Here is a 23,538-nt window from a genome sequence, read left to right as displayed (position 1 = left end):
TTTCGAGACAGGGTTTCTCTGTAGCTTTTGGTGCCTGTCCTGGAACTAGCTCTTGTAGACCAGGCTGGCCTCGAACTCCCAGAGATCTGCCTGCCTCTGCCTCCCGAGTGCTGGGATTAAAGGCGTGCAACACCACAGCCCGGCCTCCTGCTTACTTCTTATGTCCATTTGCTTGGAAAATTTTTTTTTTCAATCCTTTACTCTGAGGTAATGCCTATCTTTGTTGTTGAGGTATGTCTCTTATATGCATCAGAAGGCTAAATCCTGTTTTCACATACATTCTGTTAGCCTGTGTCTTTTTATTGGGGAATTAAATCCATTGATATTGAGAGATATCAGTGATCAATGTTTGTTAATACTTGTTATATTGGTGATGGTGGTGGTAGTAATGGATGTGTGTGTGTATGTGTGTATGATTTTTTTTGCTGGTGTGCAATTATTTATTGCCTGTGTTTTTCTGGGTGTAGTTAACCTCCTTGGGTTGGAGCTTTCCTCCTAGTGCCTTCTGTAGGGATGGATTTGTGAATAGATATTGTTTACATTTGACTTTGTCATGAAATATCTTGTTTTCTCTATATATGGTGATTGAAAATTTTGCTTGGTTTAGCAGTCTGGGCTGGTATTTGTGATCTCTTCAATCTGAAGGTCAATCTGTCCCTGCCTTCTGACTTTTAGAGTCAGGTATAATTCTAATAGGTCTGCCTTTACATGTTACTTGGCCCTTTTTCTTCGCAGCTTTTAATAGTCTTTGATTGTTCTGTCCATTGAGTGGTTTGATTATTATGTGGCAAAGGGAATTTCTTTTCTGGTCCAATCTATTTGATGTTCTGTAAGTTTCTTGTGCCTTTATAGGCATGTCCTTCTTTAGGTTAGGAAATTCATCTTCTATGAGTTTGTTAAATATGCTTTTTGGTTTTTTTGCTGGGATTCTTCTCTCCTTTTTCTAATCCTATTATTCTTAGGTTTGGTATTTTCATACTGTCCCAGATTTCCTGGATATTTCATGTTAGAAATTTTTTTAACATTTTCTTTGACCAGTGACTCTATTTCTTCTATTGTATCTTCAATGCCTGAGATTCTCTTTTCCATTTCTTGTGTTCTGTTGCTGATGCTTGCATCTGTAGCTACTGTTCACTTACCTAGACTTTCCATTTCCAGAGTACCCTCAGTTTGTGTTTCCTTTATTGCTTGTATTTCCACTTTTTCAAGTCTTGATCAGCTTCCTTTACCTGTTATTGTTGTTGTTGTTGTTATTGTTGTTGTTGTTATTGTTGTTGTTGTTGTTATTGTTGTTGTTGTTGTTATTGTTGTTGTTGTTATTGTTGTTGTTGTTGTTATTGTTGTTGTTGTTGTTATTGTTGTTGTTGTTGTTGTTGTTGTTGTTGTTGTTGTTGTTGTTGTTGTTGTCCCCCTTGGCTTTCTTGGCATCCTTTAAGAGAGTTTTTTATTTCCTCCATTTTTTGTTTGTCTTTTTCTCAATTTCTTTAAAGAAATTTTTCTCATTTCCTCTTTAAGGACATCCATCATCTTCATAAAGTTGGTTTTTAAGGTCATATTCTTGCCCTTCAGCTGTGTTGGAATATTCAGATCTTGCTGTTTTAGGATAGCTGGGCTCTGGTGGTTCCATATTGCCCTGGCTTTGTCGATTTTGTTCTTACACTGTTGTTTAGGCATCTAAGTTTGGGATGATTATAGATCTAGGTGCTGATTTCTGAATTTGTCTTTGTTGAATGGGTATTTTGTTCCTTGGTTTCTGTTTCCTTTTTGGTCTTCTGCTCTCTGTGACCTGGATTTTTGGCGGCTGGCGTGATTCAGTAGGGAGTCTCTGTCCAAGCTGAGGGTTGGACTTCTGGTGGCTAACTTGGCTTTTGCTGCAGCAGGCAGCCTCTACCCGAGTCGGTGAGTGGGATAAGGTGATGAGGAGAGGAGTGGGGATGGGGGTAACTGAGTGAGTGGGGGTGGTCCTTGGGTGAGCTGTCTGTCTGTGGTTCTGATGGCAGGTGTAGTCTCAGGTCCAGCACTGGGTCTCTGCCTGAGTTTGCCTATCTGGTCTTCCAGTTTGCTTGGCCTGCACCTGTTCTTCAAACTGTCATGGCCTGCACCAGTTCTTCCGATTGGCATGGCCTGGTCCTGGGCAGCAGCTGTCTTCCTGAGTTGGGGCCGGGGGCATAGCAGTGGGAGGGAATGGCAGTGGGGCAGGATGGAGGTGTGGGGCCATGGAATGGGTCTTTAGGAATGGAATCTAGGGAGTGGGACAGTTCAGCAGACAGGCAGGTCACTCACCTGTTCTTCTGACTGATGTGGCCTGCACCTAAGAGCTGTTCTAATAGATATTTTGGATTTCTTTTTCCACATAGAACATTTTGAGAGAGAATATATTGAAGAAAAAAACAAATCATCATAGACAAGATTTATTTTTAGTTCTTCCCACTCTCCTTCGTGCATCTTTCACCCCTATTTGCAGGCTGCAGCATCCATATATCTGACAGACTGGAGACGTGAAGCCACAGTGATGGTGGAGTCTGTGGTTAGGAGCCCTGGCTTCCAGGAACGGGTAGCCTCATGGTGTAAGACATGCATTAAGCAAGGATGGTGGTCACATCACACACACACACATGCACATACACACACATGTATGTACACACACATGCACGTACACACACATGCATGTACACACACATGCACGCACGGTAGATGTCTCATAAACAAAATGAGTCTCCTGTTAACTGTGCATAGTGACACACACCTGCATTCCCAGCAGTCAGAACACTGAGGCAAGAGGATTGCCTTGAGTCCAAGGCCATCCTGGGCTACATCATGAGCTTCCAGGTCAGCCAGGGCTGTAGAATTAGACCTTGTCTCAAAAACACAAAGCAGAGGCTAGGGAGATGGCTCAGTGAGTAATGTGCTTGCTGCCCAAGCACGAGGACCTAAGTTCAGATTCTCATCATCAACATTGAAAAAAGCCAGGCAAAACAACCCAAGCCTGCAGCCCTGACAATAGGGGCAGATCCTTGCGGGTTTCTGGCCAGCCAGTCTAGCTGAAACTGTGAGTCCCAGGTTTATTGAGAGACCCTGTCTCAAAAAGTAAGATAGAAAAATCGTTGAAGAAGACACCTGATTTCAACCTCTGCACCCACACACATACTTACAAGCAGACTGTTATCAACTTGTGCACACACAGAGAGGCATAGACCACACACACACACGACACATTCCCCCACAAACACACACACACATGCATGTTCACACACAGGCATCCACCACATAAATCTACCTGCATTTACACACATGCATGCACACCCACATAGGCATGTACACACAGGCATAAACACATTGAAGCACATACACACACAGATGCATGCATTCTCGGGCATACACCGCACACACATGCATGCAGAAACACAGGCATGCGCGCACACACAGGCATACATCATCTACACAAATGCATGCACACACACACATGCATGTACACATATGCATACACACAGAGAAACAGACATGTACACAAAAACATATACCTCACACAGATACACACATAGGCATACACCACACACATACATACACACACATACATGCATAATGAGGTATATGCCACAGATACATACATGTACATATACACACAGGCATAGTCCACACAGTCACACATGTATACACACAAAGGTACACACCACACACAACAACAATAATAAGCTTGTTAAAGTAAGTGCTAAGGTACGGGGAATTTGTCTGGAGACTGTTTCTCTGAGGACCTGCTCAGTAAGCAGGCTCTGGCCTGCCCAGAGCTGAGAGACATGATAACCAAGTGCAAACACAGGCACACAGGCTGCTGGAGAAAGGCTTCCCGCCTTAGGGCTCCCAAGGTCTCGGGGAACAGCTTGTGCCTCTGGCTTATGGTAAATGAAGAGAACAGGGGTGAGAGACAGCACTGAAGAGGTGGGCCAAGGCCAGATGGCAGAGGACCCCTGGCCATGGCATCGATGTGGGGTGTTACTCTAGATCAATGGATAGCCAGCCCGCTGGGGGGCATTAAGCAAGAGAAAGGTTGATTTGCATACTTAAATACCATCTGGGGAGCTATGAAGGAAATGAACTGGGGCAGAGAGGAGTCTAAGGCAGACACAGAAGGACCAGACCAGAGGCTTTCCCAGCTGTCCAGGGGAAATGATGGTGATAAAAATTATAAGGGCCGTGGTCATGGATACAGACTGCCCAGGGTTGACAGGAGTTGATGATGGGGTGGATACGTGAAGCTGGAAAGACAGAAGATGTGCTGATGAACACCAGAAGGAAAGGATGTTTAGAGACTGTGGAAGGCCGGCTCCAGACAGTCAGCCCCGAATAGGTTCTTAAGGCTCTCCCTTCCCCACTGTCACATGGAGGCACTCTGAAGTCCGAGGAGGAGGGAGGTCTTGATGGGTTTGGTTTGTAGATTTGTTTTTCCTCTAAGGCAGTATTAGGGGTTTATCTCCACTACCAACATGATAAATTCTAGAATGACTTGGGAGATGGCCCCTGGCCATGCCTGTGAGGCTTGTCTTGATTAATAGAGGTGGGAAGACCCTGTGACTCACTGTGAGTAGCATCATTCCCTGATCTGGAATCCTGGACTGAATAAAAAGAGCGTGAGCTGAGTACCAGCACCCACCACTCTCTGCCTTCTGATTGAGTTCAGTGGAGCTGCCTCGGCTCCCCCTGCTGTACCTTCTCAGCATGACAGACCACACCCAAGACCTGTGATCCAAACTAAGCCTTCTCTCCTGGAAGTTGCTTTTGACATGGTATGTTATACAACAGGATATGCCACTAAGACAGGAAGTGCCCATGGCCTGTGATATTCAGAGCATCCCACCCCACTTACATACAGTCTGAACCCAGGTCCCACTGCCTGCAGCTCTCTTCTCAGCCTCCCCACCCCCGTGGGTTCAAGTAAGCTTAGCTAAAGAGAAGAGGGTGGGCAGGAAGGAAACGGGAAGTTATCATCCAACCCTCACAATGCTCTCTTTTATTCTGATCATATACCATCTCAGCATGGACACTAATTATCTCCACCTGGTGAAGATAATTACAGCCAGCGAGAAGTCGCAGGCGACAGGGTAATGGCACTTTAGGGATGTCCCAGAACCCTGTATCATGCATTCCCTCCCTCCAGCTCATTTGCTTGTTGGTGGCCCTATAAACGACTCACCATGGGAACAGAGTGGCTAAGGAGGAAAGCCAAAAAGCCAACCAATGATAGCCTGATCACTGTGTTCCCAGGCTACTCCATAGCAACCAGTTTGCCACCAGCAAGGAGAGATGGGAGAAACCTCCCCTTTCCAGCTCCTCCTCTCCCTCCTTCCCTGACAGACAGAACCTTACAAGCCCATTTCTCTTGTTTCTTCTGAGGTCACTGGAGTGATGGGGGCAGATAGGGAAGCGGACATTGATAGAAACAGACTGAGATATCAAGATCTGTCTCGTGTTGAATCCACAAGCCCTGCGGAGGCTCCAGGTTAATTGCTGCAAGGGACATTGTCACAAGGCTTCACGGACAAAAGTGAAGAAATGTGTGGTCCGCTCTGTAGGTCGCTGGACTGGGGGTAGGGGATCAGCTCCTCCACACGCAGGTCCTCAGACCTCTGAACCCAGAAGTTCTGCAGTCAGGCAGGGTATTCTGGGTATTTCATAAGCCTCTTTCCGCCTTCCAAAGAGAAAACCTCAGAACCAGATTCTGTCCGGCGAGGACGAGCTTAGGAATTCAGGAAACAAAGCCTGTGAGGCAGCCAGAAATGGTGCCAGAGAGCAGCCTAAGCTCAGACCCCAGGGTCTGTCTCTGCCAGATAAATGCGGCCATACATGCAAATACTTCATCTGAGGCCAGGAAAGGCAAAGGCCCTGACCTTTTCCTGCCTGTGAGGAAGAGCACACAAAGTGAGGTGACTCCCAAGAGCAAAGCCCCCTTCCACGGCCTCCCTCTTGCCATTAGTGAGGAATACCAGCATGCAGGACGGGCACAAGATGTGTGATTGTAAATTCTTGGCCAGTGTGGTATAAACATGGACTGTTTGGGGGCACCAGGGTCTGTACGGGAAGATGGCAGAGGTTAGGTCCAAGTCGGTGTTGTTCGTGTGTCTCGGTAACATTTGCTGATCACCCAGTGCAGAAGCAGTTTTCAGAAAACTAGTAACTGATGAAAATGTTTCAGCTAACTGGAGGATAGACAGTGCGGCTACATCCACCTATGAAGTGGGGAACCCCCCCCCGACTATCGTGGGCAGAACTGCATAAGAAAACATGGCATCCCCATGAATCACACTGCACGGCAGATTACAAGAGAAGACTTTGCCACATTTGATTATATACTTGTAGGGATGAAAGCAATCTGAGAGATTTGATAGAAAAAGTAATCAAGTTAAAAACTACAAAGCTAAAATTGAGCTACTTGGGAGCTATGATCCATAGAAACAACTCATTGTTGAAGATCCCTATTATGGCAATGACTCTGACTTCGAAGTGGTGTACCAGCCATGCCTCAGACGCTGCCAGGCTTTCCTGGAGAAGACTCACTAGGTGGTCCTGCCCACCAACACTGAGCGACTCACTCACCAGAGCTGTGCCCAAGTGTGGTGCCAGTCCTTAAACCCGCCCCACCTGTCTTTTCAGCTGACTTTGCTGTTTATCTTTAAAACATTTGTACAATGGCAATGGGTTTTTGATCCTACTGCATGTACTGGCTTTGGGGGAGCCTAGGCAGTTTGGATGCTCAACTTACTAAACCTGGATGGAGGTGGGCGGTCCTTGGACTTCCCACAGGTCAGGGAACCCTGATTACTCTTCAAGCTGATGAGGGAGAGGGACTTGGTCGGGGGAGGGGGAGGGAAATGGAAGGCGGTGGCGGGGAGGAGGCAGAAATCCTTAATAAATAAATAAATTAAAAAAAAAACATTTGTAGGTGGAAGTTAGGTGTACATTCAGAAGGGTAAAAATATTTGAGTAAGACAGTGTGAGGTGTGGCCGAGTAGTCTTAGACTAACTGAACCTTTCCTCTCACCTTGTCCTAAGTAGAAAATAGTGGAACAAGGAAATATGGAACAAACTAGAACCCAATAAAGTAAGAATGACCTACAAGGTCTGGGTCAGCCTCTGAGCCCAGCCAGCCTGGGTAGTCTGGTCTTACTAAAGTGTCTGCACGGCCAGCACCTAATGATGCCATTTGCTTGCCTTATACCTCTCTACCCTAGACTCTTGTGACAATAACTCCATCCATCTCAGCTGGAAGAATTTAAACTCAGACACACTGAAGGCATTTAAATATCTGAAAGAGAAGAGAAACTGGATGTGATAATACAGGCCTGCAATTCCAGCAGGCCATCCTGGGCTATACAGTGAAGATAGGAGCAACAGATATAGAAAATTAGCATGGTTACTCTTACAGTGTTTTGTGGTTCCTGTCTGAGCCCCTTTGCCTCTTAATACAAAGGGGGCGTGTGCTTAAACAGTGGTCTGTCTGTAGTGTTCTTTCATCAGCGTTGTAAAGAGTTACTGGCAAGCATAAGTCATGCTAGTGCATTGCAGGACAGTGGCCTCAGATACATACAGCTGTATGTCGGAAAAGAATGTGAGTTAAACTGGGAAGTTAACAAATCCACCTGAAATAGAAAAAAAAAATACATGGACTGTTTGAGGTCTCCCCCATCATGGGGGTTGTGGAGGGGACCCCAACCCAGGGCTGCTTCACTTCTCCATCTGAAGCTGCCGATGGATGAAAAAGCCAGAGGCTGAGCATCCTGCTGAGAACTGAACCAGCCTCCTAACTCGGAGAAAGAAGAGTCAATGCCTTACATGCTCTCACAATGGCCTGGAAATGTTCAAATGGATGTCGGGGCTCTGGATAGAAGTCTCTGCTGTCACCCCAATTTCCTCGCTGGAGCCGGAGCTCCAGTCTTCAGTAAGAGCGAGGCAAAGCTTCTCTCTTTAGGTAGCTCTGGGGGTCTAAGGTGTGAGAAACAAAGACCCTCACTTCATACTAGAGATTCTCATTTCATAGTGAGAATTCTGGAGACTTGGAGGGCTGAGATTGAGGTAGTTCCTTTTAGAATTCCCCAAAGCCTAGAATAGCAGACAGTAGTGACCAAGAGCAGTTTCTAATGTCTGAAACCCGCACCCCCCCCACATTCTCATTGGCTGAGGGATCAGGAGGACACACTCTTAGCCACACTCTAGCTCTGTCCCGTGTTGTGTATGTCTGTCTTCTCAACAAAACCAGTGTCCGTGTTCTCTGCATTTTACACCTTGTTTACTTTAAAGCTTATCAGATGTTAGTAAGCTTTGCATTTGTGGATTGGGTGGTTTGGCAGAATCGGAGCTGGGGAATTAGATAGACTAGCAGGCAGGCTACAGCAGCAGCAGTCTGGGGTTTTCTCTTTGTTCATAGTTGGCTCTAAGCTGGCTCAAGGAACCTTTGAAATGAGCCATCATATTTTATTGTTAACACACAGTTTGAACGGTTGAATGGAAGGAGAGACAATTTTATCTCACACCAGAATCACAACAGGTTGTTTTCTGAAAGTTATTCCAAGAGTGCTGTGTGGCAGGCGTGGCCAGGTGCTGCAGCGTACGTCACTGAAAAGGTGGACTAGCATCCCTCCCGTGGAGCTCCTGGTGCAGTACAAGGAGGTGGGAAGCAGACCTAATGGGAAGGCACCCAACAGCATCACCCCAGGTTTCATGGGGTGGAGTCTGGCTTTCAGGGATGGACAGAATTCGGCCAAAATCATGAAGAAAATCAGAGGGTAAGTTCGACAGCACAGGATGGAAGGCATGCTTGGAGTCCTTGCTTTTCCTGTGCTGTGAGCAAATGCCCCACAAGAAGCAACCTAATGGAGGATGGGTTTCACTGAGCTCACAGTCTGAGTGTCCAGTCATCAGGACGGCAAAGGCGTGATGGTGGGAACAGCCTGTGACCCTCTCCTTCCACCTGGGTGTCCCCATCAGTTAGTACTCTGTGAAAATGCCCTCATAGACACCCCCAAAGGTGTGCCTCAGGAGTCCCCTAGACATGTCCTGACCCAATCAACTTGTCAATCAAGTTATCTTCTGCAGTGGTGAACTGTGGGTGCACATGTCGGCAACAGAGGGTGGCTCCTGCTTCATCCTGGATGCTCTTCACTGTAGGAATTTATGGATCAAATGCAGCTGAGCCCACAATGGGCTTGTGGGTCTGAAAGAGCTGTGTTTGCATAGATTGCATGCTGTGTAGCTAGTGCATTTAGATGGACTTGCAATATTGGGCTTCTGTATTTTTAAAAAATAACTCTGCTCCATTTTTTTGTTCTATGTGTAAAATATGATTGTTGTGTTTTTATTGTCTTTCTCGTGTATTGGAAAAATCAGGCTATGCGTGGGGGCTGCACTAAAAGAAAGCCAATCCCATTACTTTGTGTCCTGGGCTCTACCCGGGGGCGGCTAAGTCTGCTGGGCCCACATTTTCCCTGACCTGACCCTTTGTTGCTTTGTGAGCCTTCTCTGGAGATATAGTATCTGTGATCAAGAAGCCCAGTGTTTTGGCTGAAAGAAGTACTGAATTCCAGACAGAAAAACTAGAACACAGTTGACTGATGGGATGGCAAAGGCAGGTTCAGTTTCCTGTAAGGGGGTACTGATAGCTCTACTTCAGTGCGAGGCACCGCCATCCAACTGTGGCAGAAGAATGGTTTCTGACTCACCTGCCTTCCCGAGCTTTGCTTCAGAGATGTGGAAGGTGAATAAAAGCCCAGTTACACTGCAGAATATGGAGAGTGTCAAGGACACAGACACAGAAGTCACACATCTAGATCATGGCTGCAAATATGCACCCTGGTGACCTTAGAAGAGCTTCCTCCCAGTGAGGAGGGCAGTTACTTCTGGGGACAAGCTGGGAGTCCCATCTTGAGAAAGAGGCAGGATCCGTGCCATCACAGGCACTAGGAACAGAGCACTCAGGGACATTATCTCAGACCTCTGTCAGTCCACCGGTCTTACAGTCCCCTGATGATCCCAGCATGTCTGAGTTCTCATCTAAAGTTTGCCTCCTCCTGAGTGTTGGCTTCTGCGGGGCTCCAGTCAAGCAAAATGTCCCTTCCCAAGGGCCCCAGGCACTGTGCTCTTACAGGACCTTTGGTGTGAGGGACCTCTGCTGGGTTTCCCACTCAGCTCCTCTCCCTCTATAATGCTGTGTGTCACCTTCCCCCTCATGACCTTAAATACCCTTCTGAACCTATGCTTTGCACAGATACCTGTGAACCTGACCCTCAGACTAGGACCATTTGACATTAATATCAGCTCTACACTTCACTAGCTGTGTACACTTAAAACATAAATCTCTGTGCCTTGGTTTCCCCGTCTAGAAAATAGAGATAATAAAACCCACCTTAATTGAGATGCTGTCCTAGCTTGCCTCTCCATTGCTGTGATAAGACGCTGACCAAAAGCAACCTGGGAATGAAAGAATTTATTCCAGCTTACCTTCCACGTCATAGTCCATCACTGGGGGATGAACTGGGGGATGAACTGGACAGGAACTGAAGCAGAGATCACAAAGGAGAATTGCTCACTGGCTTTCTCCCCATGACTTTCTCAGTTTGCGTTCTTACACCCAAAACCTCCTGCCCAGGGGCGGCACTGATCACAGCAGGCTCCCCCAACCCTGATATCAATCATTAATCAAGAACATGCTCCACAGACTTGCCTGCAGGCTACTCTGCTGTGGGCAATTCTTTCATTGATAGCCCCTCTTCCCAGATGACTCCAGCTTGTTTCGAAGTTGAACCGAAGCCAAGCAGCACAGTGTTGCAGGGCGAAATTACACAGTTCCCGGTGAGGCCAAGTTCTTCCTCCGCCAGGACTCACACACAGTAAATACTCCATGTGCTGTGTCTGTCATTGTCACCTGAAGCCTCTCTGCTTCCATTTTACACTCTTCAGCTCCGAACTCTAGGCACCCAGTTCCGTGGCCTAAGGAAACAGAGACTGGAACCTCTTCTCTGAGACTCACAGGAAACTGTTTATGAGGAAGGAATGGTGATGTCTGCCTGTAATCTCATGACGTGGGCAAGCAGAGATGGGCGGATTGAGAGTTCCAAGTTAGAGTGTGTGGCAGAGTGAGACCTTCTCTCAACGAAAACAAAGAGCCAGGCAGAGGCGCTACAGGTTCCAATCACCCAGCATGCTTGCTGGTTGGGCACAAGCCTTTTACAGCAGCTTTCCCAGGACTGGATCATTGCTTGCATTTTATGCAGAAAGCAGTCGAAGGAAGAGACTTCCAAGATCTTACCAGCCACCTGGGTAACTCAGGACAGCACAGGATGAATCTGAATTACTGCCATCTTCTAAGCCCAGCAATCCTCCCAAAAATAATTGAGGCCGGAGTCTGATAGAATTTGTAAAAGAAAAACAGCTCTTCTACAGCATTCTTCTACAATATTCCTGAAGTCTGATTTCTCCCCTCCTTTCAAAACAAGGTGGGGGAGTCACTTTGCTTTAGTTTTGGTATTCCATTAATATGTGTATTTATGATACATATATTATTATATGTATTTACTGTTGTTTAAAAAACTTTCTGCTGAGGGAGGGGAGGAGGTGTTGGGGAGTATATTCCATCTCCACCAAGTGTGAGGGCAGCATGCACCCCTAGGGAGAGGGAGATGTTGAGAGAGAGCAGAAGCGAAGCCATTTTAGAGACACCAGCTTCTCTTCTCTAATGTAGCTATTAAGTGACTGTCAGCACAGGAAGGGTCCTGCTGTCCCAGCCCAGGGCTGCTGAGGACATACTTTGAGCTATAGTCTTTAGATGTGAGGTGGATAGGAAACCATTAGAAATGGCTTGAAAATTAAGGAGTTGGAAGTAATAATAGAACACAGTCCTATGGAAAGATTTGTGTGCACATAATCAGATATACATAGAAGAATGTTTATCTTGCTGTTGTTCGACAGAGCTATAACTAGCCCACATCCATCAGTAAAAACCTAGCAGAAAAGGAAAAGTGACAGTCCCTAGACTGTGGAAAAGCACACAGCTATTAAGGTAACAGTGCTGTGTAAGGACTTTGGGGGTTCTGGGCTGAGAAGCAGAGCACACTGGTAACAAATTATAGACTCTTGACACAGCCTTGTGCTGTCTCTTTGGAACTCAGCAACAAGACAGCTGAGCTCTTGAGGGCCACTGAGTTGGGTCAAGAGGCTTTCTGAGAAAAGAAGTATTCTCTGGGGTGAGGAGAGGCTTCTGGAATTAGGGACTGTTCCTTGAAATATGAGGTAAGGTTTCTACAAAAGCAAAGAAGAAGAGGCATACCTTCTAGGCAGATGTCTGTGAGCAAAGGCACCGAGGTGGCGTATGCTGAGCAAAAGAACCTGTCAAGGCATTCCCATCCCCTCCATGGCCTCAGAGCTTATCGGTTAAATGATGCATGCCATATCATGATATCTGGGTGCCTGAGGCATACTATAAGGCCGTTAAGTAACACCTTAGAAAGCCCCAATTGTTCAGTATCACAAGCAGGAAATCATGAAGCAACTCTCATTTATGTAAGGCTCAGCCCATCCTGGATGGAGCATCATTAGCCATTCTGACATCTGGGATCCCGAGTCCGGTCAGATACCCAGAAGGGGCTGATCACAGCCACTCAGAAGTCAGCAGGAGGGACGTCAGCCAGAAAGACACTATGCCTTCTGTGGGGACACCAACACTCAACCTTTTATTTCTTAAAAATCCCATTCTGGGAATGGAAAGAAAAAAAAAGAAAGGGCTTTATTTTATTCTGTGGTCTTTCTGAGGGTGTGTGTGTGTGTGTGTGTGTGTGTGTGTGTGTGTGTGTATGCATATTTGTATTGATTATAAAAATATGTACATAATTTGTATGTTATGATTTATTGATATAATATCTATCACAGGTAAAAGTAAAGATCCATTAAACCAGTGTTTTTATGAATAGAAACAAGAAATACATAGAAATGGCATACTGATGGACTGTCACATAATCTTTCCTGTGGTGCTGGGGCTTGACCCCAGAACCTCACATCTGCTGGGCAACTACTCTACAAACTCAGCCCATGTAATATTCTCATGCACATATACACTGTATAATGTGTACATCAAGTGAAATGCACCTCTCTCCTCGAGCACTTCTTGTGTTCTTTAGGTAAAGGTACTCAGGATGTTTTCTCCTAGCCTTTGAAATGTGCACACTGCACGATGTCACCCTGAACCCTGTTACGGTCAACAGCACTCCAGGGCATCTTGCTTCTGTCTATCTATCCGCTGATCATTTCCCCATCTCCCCCTCCTTTCTACTCTCCCCACCCTCTGGCAACCACTACTCTGATCTCACCTTCTGTAAAGTCAATTCTTTAAACTCCAAATATCTTCCCATCCTTGCCTTATTTCATTTAAGACAGGGATCTCCAGTTCCTTCCAGGCTTTGGAAAATGACAGAAACAGTATTCCATTGTACATATGCACTACATTTTCCCTGTCCAATTCTTCGTTGTTACACACTTTAGTAGCTCCAGTTTCTTGACTCTTGCTCATGGTGCTATAAGGGGCAGGACATGTAGCGTTTTATAAGCTCTGGGCTGAGAGTCATACTACAGGCATCATGGTAGATCTGAAGAAGCAGAAAGCATGTGTGCCAGCCTCTGAGTTTGCAAAGCAAAAGACCCAATGCAAGCAAAAAAAAATATAGTAAATAATAAGGTGAAATGTGCATCTGAGTGATTCTGAGAGCAGAATTGGTGATCTGCTTGCCTCCAGGGTTACACAGTCTCAGGCGAGCAAGCAGAGAGCAGGCAGGGAGGGCCGGGCAGGAAAAGACGGTGAGATGGCTCTGTTCAGATCAGGTAGCCCACGTCCAGACACATTTGTGTTTGATCATAGATCTACCATTTAGTAAACTCTAAAGCCACTCAACAGCTTAGCCTCGGTTTCCTCAGATTGACAAAGGAACATCAGTTTCTACCGACATCACAGGATCTCTCTTACATGGAAACGGAAGACGAAGCTCACACTCCTTGATTAGACCAGGGCTTCAGGTCTGAATTCGCTCTTCTTTTACCATCCTCATTTTCCTGTCTGCTGTCTCGCCCCTCCCCCACCACCACTTATTCCCTGCTAAGAATTCTCTGGGCTGACCTGGTACCTGTGTCTTAACCTGGCCAAGCTCTTGGCCCCTCTGTCACCTGGGCAGAAACTGACTCAGTGCACCTTGCCTGCCTGACTCAACCCATCCATCCCCCCACCCCCATAGTGACCCCATGCTACCGAATCAAACTCTCCTCCATTCCTGCAGGCTCTCTCGGCCCCTGCTTTTGCCCCTGTGTGACCAGTTTTCTCTTCGCCCAAGACTGACAGAGACAGGTTCTGTAGTCAATGAAGCACGCAGCGTGTTATAACCCTTCCAGTGGTATTCTTCAGCTGCCAGCTTTTGTTTGGGATGCTGTAGGCAAAACATGAGAAATGAGGGGGTTCCTGTGGCCATTTTTGCCAGTTTTGATCTGCTACATATAAAATAGCGATAGTGGGAGGGGGGAGGACTTCAAAGGTTAGATGGGACAGGGCATTTTCAGAACTTAGCCTGTGCCTGCTGTGTAATAGTCTCTCACAGAAGGTGTATGTCCTCTCTCTTCCCAGGTAGAGATGCTAATGAGACTTATAGTCAATACTAAGATTCTACACTGTCAGTGTTTATCACTGTGTCCACAATAGAGGTCAGTGATTATTAAGCTAATGAATCCATTACTTACGTCCTTAATGAATCTATGAATCTATACACTGCATTCTGAAAGCCATGCAGTTTCTCTTGTGATCAACTCATTTTAGATTTGGGGAAAACCAAGGTCCAGAGGGCTCTCACGGCCTCGGTCAGTTAGCTGAGCATTTTATAATCTGGCCCTCCTCAATGAAGCAAGTTTTCCCCTAATGGCATTATGTAAAAGACTATTCTAATGCTTATATGTGAACAGCTTTCAAGCTCTGGAGGGATGGAGGAGAGGAAAGGAGGAAAGGGGAGAAGAGGGAGGGAAAGGGAGAGGGAGGGGAAGAGGGGAAGTGGGGAAGAGAATGCTCCAGCAAACCCTGTACCAAGCCTGAGTGTTGAGAAGGGCTAGGACACAGCTTTTGCATCTTGTTTTATTTTGTTTGTGAGACAGCATTTGGGTTAACTTCAAACTCCCATAGCTCATGTTGACCTTAGCCCCCTGGTTCTTCTGAAATTACCTTGGGAGTGCTGGGATGGCAGGCAAACACCACTATGCAAAGTCTATGCAAGAATCCAGGGTTTCCTGCACGCTTGGCAAGGATTCTACCAACTGCCCTACACCCCACCCACACTCCAGCCGCTGCCGTGTTCTTTTCCTTTAAAGACTGCCCAGAGTCCTCCTCCTCCTAATGCCAAGGGTCTCTGTGTTTAGTGCTTGCTTGCTGGCAACAGCAGGGAAGCAAAGACTGCTAGCCAGGCTGAGCGAAGTGGCTCGTGCCGTGTGTGTCACTTGCACAGAGGACTAAAGCGGGAGGGTTGGCAGAGAAGGCACGTGTTCCCCACAGCTGGGGAGTGCAGGAACTAGATGGGCCAGGACAGCTATCAGAAGACACAGCTGTATCAGGTGACCCTGAAAGGCCCAGATTCCAGTCGGAATAAGTTGATGGCCCTCTGTAGAGAGTGCCACACAGCCCTACACCAGCCTGCCCTCTGAGGACCCAGGAGGTGTACACACAGAAAGAAATACCAGGCTCCTGCTTCCATGATAGCTCGAGGCTTGCTAAGATGAGATCAAGGCACAGGGAATACCTTAGCTATGTCATGGTCTCTCACGCTATCTGTGGTGACCCTAAAAGATAAATGGTCATTGCTAGAAGGCCGTTCCTCATTCCCCATATGACCCTGGAGGGAAAATAAGGAACTGCTTCGGTATGTAACAGAAACAGTTCCACCCTCCCTCTCCAGAGAACCAGCGGCTCTCAGGGCACTGTGTACCCCAAGAAATCCCACAGGGATGAAGGAAAGTTGTATTTTTTTAAGATTTTCATTTTATTTTTGATTGTGTGTATATGTCTGTACATGCCCATGAATACAGGTATCAGCAGAGGCCATAAGAGGGTGCTATACCCGCTGGACCTAGAGTCACAAACAGTTGTAGACTGCCAAATGTGGGTGCTGGGAACCAAACTCAGGTCCTCTGCAAGAGCAGGGCCTTCCCTTACCCACTGAGCCACAGACTGAGCCCGGAAGCTGTGCATTTTCCTAGTACAGATCCTACATCAGCGTTTATAGTATTGTTGTTTTAAACTTTGCCTATTTTCCATCTGAAGAACTTTAACTATGGCTTTAAGAGGTAACACAATGAGCAAGGGACGATCTTCATGGGGGTGAATTTTGCTTCACATCATCCCCCATTGACACAGCTGTGTTTAGGTTTATAAGTCCTACCAAGATGTAACAGAAACAGATAAGTATACATAAGACTCATACAAACCTGGCTCAGAGGCTGTGCAAGTGGCTCGGCCGGCAAAGTGCCTGTTGTATGAGCTTGAAGACTTGAACTTGGATCCTCAGCATGGAGCTAGAAGCCAGACACAGAGAGTCCTCTCTGCATCCCCAGGGCCAGGGAGGGCAGAGATAGGCAGATCTCTAGAACTCACTACCAGTCAGCTGAGTCAAACTGACCAATCTGGGCTTCAGTGAGCTCTTGCCTATGAAACTAATCAATACAGGGTTCAGTGAGCTCTTGCCTATGAAACTAATCAATACAGGGTTCAGTGAGCTCTTGCCTATGAAACTAAAGTGGGGGCTGAAAAGACAGTTCACTGGGTAAAAGCATTTGCTATGCAAGCATGAGAACCCAAGTCCGAATCCTCAGAACCCAAGCGAAAACTACTGGTACAGCGAGAGCCTCTGAAATCCTGTTCTCCTGTAGGGAGATGGATGTAGAAAGGAAAGGCTACAAGAGCTTGTAGGAAAGCTTGATCAATACATACAGCGAACAAGCAGCCAAGAGATACAACTGCCTTGAGCAAAATGGAAGGTGAAGACTGTCTTAGGGTTTCTATTATGAATCAAAACAAGTTGAGGAGGAAAGGGTTTATTCAGCTCACACTTCCACAGCAATGTTCATCACTGAAGGAAGTCAGGACAGGAGGCAGGAGCTGATGCAGAGACACAGAGGGGTGCTGTTTACTAACTTGCTTCCCATGGGTTGCTAGGCCAATCCATTGGACCCAGGACCTCCAGCACAGGGAGAGAACCACCCACAATGGGCTGGGACCTCCCTCATCAATAACTAATTAAGAAAATGCATTACAGCCCTATCTTGTGGAGCCATTTTCTCAACTGAGGTTTTTCTCCTCTCATTAACTCTAGTTCATATGTTAAGCTGACATAAAACTAGCCAACACAAGGAGAAACACCCAAGGCTCTCCTTTAATCTACATGCACACATCACATGGATGTCTTTGTTCCATTCCAGACATGAATGTACACACATTCTTACACACGCACAGTGAGAGCAACTGAGTAAGACACTTTACCTGAACCACAGTCTTCCACATGCACACACATCCATACGCACACAAGCAATAAGATGGAGAGTAACAGGAGATGCCTGACATCAGTCTATGGCCTCCATGTGAAACTACATGTACAGGTATATACAGAACTATATGAAAGTTCCCCCTTTCTCTTCCTCCTTCTCCTCCTCCTCCTCCTCCTCCTCCTCCTTCCTCTTCTTTTTCTTCCTCTTCTTCTTCTTCCTCTTTACCTTTATTTTCCTGTACAGTCAGGGTCCATTCAACCTCATTGTGGTACAGTGCTCCATTCTGTGAATATCAGTTTCTTTTCCTGTTACTGATATAGAACACTCTGATGAAAGTGACGCAAGGGGGAGGAGTTTATTGTGGCTCACAGTTCAAGGATGTCATCCCTCAGGTCAGGGAAGTCAAGGGGCAGGACCTGGAGGTAGCTGGCCACAACCCATCCATTGTCAGGATGAAGAGACATTAATGCTACTACTCAGCTCCCCATCTCCACTTACACAGTCCAGGCTCCCAGCCAAGGAACGGTGCCGCCCACAGTGGGCAAGTCTTCTCACCTCAGTTAATGTAATCCCCCATAGACAGGTCCAGAGAATGGTGCCACCCTCAGCATCTCCCAGGTGATTCTAGGTTTTGTCAAGTTGACAACAGCAAACATCTCCATGGATATAATCTTTGAAGGTGGACTTGTGAGTTTCTCCATCATGAGGCTAGTCTACGTAGGACTGCTATGAATAGCCCTGCAGAAACCTTCAGTGAACATATGTGGCTTTCCTTTGGGTGTATAACTTAAGAGTGGAATTCCTGAGTCAAGTTATGTACATTTTCCTATTGAAGCTTCTACCAAGCTGTTTCATAAGGACCGCACAAATTTAGACTCTTGTCAGCAGAGCATGTGAGTTCCAGTTACTTCACATTTTCCTTTTTTATTTTATCCAAGTCTGTCATCATGCCGTGTTACGGCTTGACTCTGCATTTCCCTGGTGACAATACTCCTTCTGTACCCAGTCGCTGTTGAGTATCTTGTGTCTGGTACAAGTAACTTTCTAAGTCTCCGTTAGGGCGTCACTTCCGTTGCTTTGACAAAACACCCTGACAAGCAGCATCTTAGGGAAGGAAAGGGCTTGTTTCAGTTCACAATTCCTACAGCCCATCACTGAGGGGAAGTCAAGGCAGGAACTCAAACAGCTTGTCATAGCAGATCCACAGTCAAGAGCTGAGAGACATAAGCACGTAAAGACTGCCTGATTGCTTGTGTTTTTATGCTCAGCTAGATCTAGATTCAGGGTTAGCTAGATACATTTGAGGACCCTTCACTAGGGAATGGTGCCACCCTCAGCAGCAAGACGGATGAAGTGGCCAGTGAGAATGAGGGCAAGCAGGCAAAAAGCAAAAGCCTCCTTCTCCTGTGTCCTTTTATGGGGATGCCATCAGAAACTACGGCCTAAATTTTAAGGTGGGTCTCCCCACCTCAAAGGATCCAAAAACGAAAATCCCCTGCAGATATGTCCAGGTACTTGGGTTTTAGGTGATTTCAGATGGGGTCAAGTTGAGACCAATATTTGCCAACACAGAAGCCTTTACTTCCTCATAGCTGGGGAAATATTCTTTTGTCTCAAACAAACAAATGAAAAGGAAACAGGAGGAGAGAGATTGGGGAGGTATCTTAGGCAGGAAAGTACTTTTGTGCAAACATTAGGACCTGAGTTCAATATCTAGCACTCACCAGTATGGTAGCATCCACCAGTGATCCCAGCATAACTGGGACTTGGTGGCAGGCCAGCCTAACTGGTGTTGAGCTCCAGAACAAGGAGAGATACTGTCTCAAAAAAAAGTAAACAGTATCTGAGGAATGACTCCTAAGGTTGATCTCTGGCCTCTGTACACACACACACACACACACACACACACACACACACACACGGAATGAAGGAGACAAGGTTGTTATTTTAACACGTGGATAGCCTACTGAACTTGTGTGTTCTACTTCAAGACTATCCTCTTCCCTGCTGTGTTCCCTTTTCTCACGGAGCAGTTGTCACATATGTGCGGGCGTGTACCTGGGACCTCTGTTCAGTTCCACTCATACCTCCGTGTCTTCACCCCACCCACTCACCCCAATTCACAGAATTGTTCTGGGGGGGTCCCTCAGAACAGAGAAACCATTGCAGTATGCACATGCTAAGCGACTAACCACATGTGTGTGCTGGTTCCTTTTTATACTATGGAGTACCGGATGAAATAGGAAAGCGCCCAAAGCTGCTCCTTCTGTCCCGTTACTTCCACCTAGAAGTTCACAAGAAATATTGTTAACAGTACTTTCCAGATGTGAGATGCTGGGATCTCACAGAGTAGCAACAGCAGTGACATTTATCAAGGGTCCAGAGCAAGCCAATAACCGAGATTCTGTGTCACCCATTTTTATGTGTAGCGTCTCACAACACTGACCATGATGGATGATGTCTGGGACACCTGTGCATAGAAAAGGCATTCTTAGCAAGCCCAGAAAACTCTGGAGATTTCTAGAAAAAAAAAAAGGCAGGAAAGAATGAGTTGGTTTATTCTAAATCAACCTAAAAGAAGTTGTATTTCAGAAGAGAGGGCAGGTGGTGGGGAGCATAAAGGAATTTATTTTGCATTCAGAACATATATACTTTATTTGCTTTTAACCTTAATGCAGGAGGAAAACTAGACTTGCATGGGCATAGCCTAAGAGAAGAAAATTGAAAAGTTGGGTTTTTTGTTAGTTTATTTTTAGCCACTGAGCCTAAGGGTTTGACTGCGTAACAGACATTGGGGGGAGCAGTTAAATTAGGGGTGTCAACTGAGCCAAGAATCACCCAGCTCTCCACATGTAATAGACATAAAAATGATACAAAAAAAGCAAATTCATCCATAACCTTGAACCACAGAGCAAAAGCCGTTCTGTGCAAAATTCTATTCCATTTCATCCTGCGAGTTTTCCATTTCTGTTTATGTCAACCATGATGAAGCCATGTGGCTCTGAAGAGGGTAAACAAGGTTCCCCCGCTGTGGCAGCCAAACAAAGCCCCACACTCGATAAATCAAAGCTGTGCTGGCAAAAATCGAGTAAGTCCATCATTTGCTGAAACCTCGAAAGCCCACAAATTTATTTGAGCGCGTTTGTGAACAATACAATCCATCAGCGTTAGCACGGGAATGTGTCAGGAGGGGACAGGGTCTCAGGACCCGGCTAGTTAGTAGAGGATTCCTCAAGAGAAACAGCATTTGGGGAGCCAGGGAGGTGGTTAAGTGGGTAAAGTCCCTGGCATACAAGCGTGAGGACCTGAGTTTGGATCCCACCACTCACGGTCAAAGCCAGGCATGGAGGCATGTGAACGTAATTCCCGGCACTGGGGAGGCGGAGACAGGAGGATTCTTGGATTTGCAATTAGCTGCAATTAGTGAAATGCAGGTTCAGTGAGGGGAAAAAAATGAAATTTATGCCCTGGCAATGCTGAAGCATGCAAGGGCAGCCCGTATATGGCAGTTCTGTTGAACTTGTCCATATTGGGTTTCATGGTCTAAGTTGATGAGGACAACTGATCAGGTCTCTTCCTTAAGAGGACACCAGATCTCATTACAGATGGTTGTGAGCCACCATGTGGTTGCTGGGAATTGAACCCAGGACCTTTGGAAGAACAGACAGTGCTCTTAACCGCTGAGCCATCTGCCTCAAATACTAAAGTGGAAAGCAATGGAGGAAGACACTTGATGGATACCTCTGGCCTCTATACACATGAACACAAATTTATACACACCTGTACACACACACACATACACACCACACACAAAGAAATGAGAGTGAAACAAGATCTGATATTCTTGAGCTCAGAAGTGAACTTTTTAATTTGGGAATAGCATTAAATAATTAAATATTCAACAACCTGGTCTATTCACTCATTCCCGGGGTCCAGTGACACAGCATATCCTATTCATGATGTTTATTCAGTGTGCCCTTGCCCGTCGCTTCCGAAACATTATCATATCCAAGAATCTTCCTAAGATGCAACTTCTATTAGTAGGCCTGGGATGAAGCAAGAGTTTGCTATGTTTTCCATTTTTGTTTATTTCATTGCAAGTGTGCATGTATGCATGTCATAGTATGCATTGGGGGTCAGAGCACAACGTTGGGGATTTGGTTCTCTCCTTCGCCACGTGCATTTCAGGGACCAACCTCAGGTCATCAGGCTTGGCAGCAAGCACCTTTACCTTCTGAGCCAGGTGATGTCAGTATGACTGGTCAAAAAACTGTGGCCTTTGGAGCCGTAAAACCCAAGGTCAACTCTGAGCTGTGGGAAGAAATGGGCTGAATAGTACCATTACCCCAAAGCTTGTCTTGGAGCCTTACTGTGTGTATGCTGGTAATTCAGGAAATGAACAAGTTTCTAAAGAAATACTGCCTGGGATTTAAAGCTGCACATTCATTTTTATAAAGGTGACGTGAGAAAAGTTTAACAGTGTGTCAATAAATGTACACATAAGAATAGCTTCGGTCTTTGGGGAAATAAGGAAGGCATGATGAGAAGAAGAAAATAAAATGGACAAGAAAGTGTCCTAAAACACACTGCTAAACTTTTCTCATGTCACCTTAGAATTTAAGTAAATGTATCATCTACCAAAATGCACCAAGATAGTCTTGGCGTTTGTAGGGACTGACCATGTATCATCTACCAAAATGCACCAAGATAGCCTTGGCGTTTGTAGGGACGGACCTGATGGAGAAGCAGGGAGAGACTTCGTGTAGGGACAGAATTTGAGGTGGGAGAATCGCTTGAGAACATCTGCTCAGAAGCACCATGGGAAGCTGAGAGTGCCAGCTGTTGGCTGCCAGGAAGGAGGAGGGAGGAAGACCTGGCTGGGGTGGTGAGAAGGGAGGCGTGGCCTGGCACCTTTCCAGGCTAGTCTCTGTACTGTGATTGACAGGGGTTCATTTGCCCCACCCTGGTGTTTGCTTTTCTATTATTTCCATGACAGGACAAAGCATCTTGAAGCAATTCAAATGTATTAGGTTCCAGTTCTCAGGTAGAAAATCTAGTACTGATGTCAGAGGACTAAGATGCTGCTATCTGGCCAGGTGGTATTCCTGCCTGGGATTTATTGGGAGTCGGGGAAGATCTGTTTCCTGGCCTGTTTGGGTTGTGGACAAATTTTAGTCACTGTGGTTGTAAGAACATGCTTGTTCCTCTTGGTGTCTGTAGCTAGGGACTGTTTCTGACTCCAAAACAGCACCCTCAGCCCTGATGGCTCTCTGCTAGCTATGTGGATCTCACCTCTGTGCCACAGAGCATTCTGTCACCCTGATCCTCTCCTCTCCCTCTGCTGGTCTTGCAGAACCTCACCCTCTGTCATATCGCATTGACCAACCCTTCTGCCTTCCTCTCCCACTTTCAGGAGCCAAATTAATGACCTAGTGGCCACCAGATGAATCTTAAAGTCCCTAACTTGAATTCTCCAAAAGTCCCCTTTGGCTATTTAATGCAGCGTAGCCACAGGTTCTAGGAATTAGGACTTGGGTATCTTTGGGGGCAAATTTTCTTCCTTCTGATGCCGCACTTCATCCAAAGTCATGGCCTCATCTTTTTATTTTATTTTATTTTATTTTATTTTTATTGAGAAAAGGAAAGAAAGACAAGTTTCCGCCTCCTCCCAGCCTCCCATTTCCCTCCCCCTCTTCCCACCCTTCTCCCCTTTCTCCCACCCTTCCCCCCCTCCCCCTACTCCTTTCTCCCTCCCTCTCCAGTCCAAAGAGCAGTCAGGGTTCCTTGCCCTGTGGTAAGTCCAAGGTCCTCCCCCCTCCGTCAATATATAGGAAGGTGAACATCCAAACTGGCTAGGCTCCCACAAAGCCAGCACATTAAGTAGGACCAAAACCCCATGCCATTGTCCTTGGCTTCTCATCAGCCCTCATTGTTCGCCATGTTCAGAGAGTCCGGTTTTTCCCATGCTTTTTCAGTCACAGTCCAGCTGGCCTTGGT

The 23,538-nt window shown here is 46.3% G+C and overlaps 1 protein-coding gene and 1 pseudogene across 2 annotated transcripts in view; both read left to right on the top strand.

Moving 5' to 3' along the window:
• Positions 1-23,538, top strand: part of Gria1 (glutamate ionotropic receptor AMPA type subunit 1) — a 326,032-nt gene that overhangs the window by 247,873 nt on the left and 54,621 nt on the right. The window lies entirely within an intron of this gene.
• On the top strand, positions 6,065-6,552 carry LOC101998491 (annotated as a pseudogene).

Source organism: Microtus ochrogaster, chromosome 7 (assembly GCF_000317375.1).
Source record: "Microtus ochrogaster isolate Prairie Vole_2 chromosome 7, MicOch1.0, whole genome shotgun sequence".
NCBI lineage: Eukaryota > Metazoa > Chordata > Mammalia > Rodentia > Cricetidae > Microtus > Microtus ochrogaster.
The sequence above is the reverse complement of the archived record's forward strand: the minus strand, read 5'-3'. Positions and strand labels throughout refer to the sequence as shown.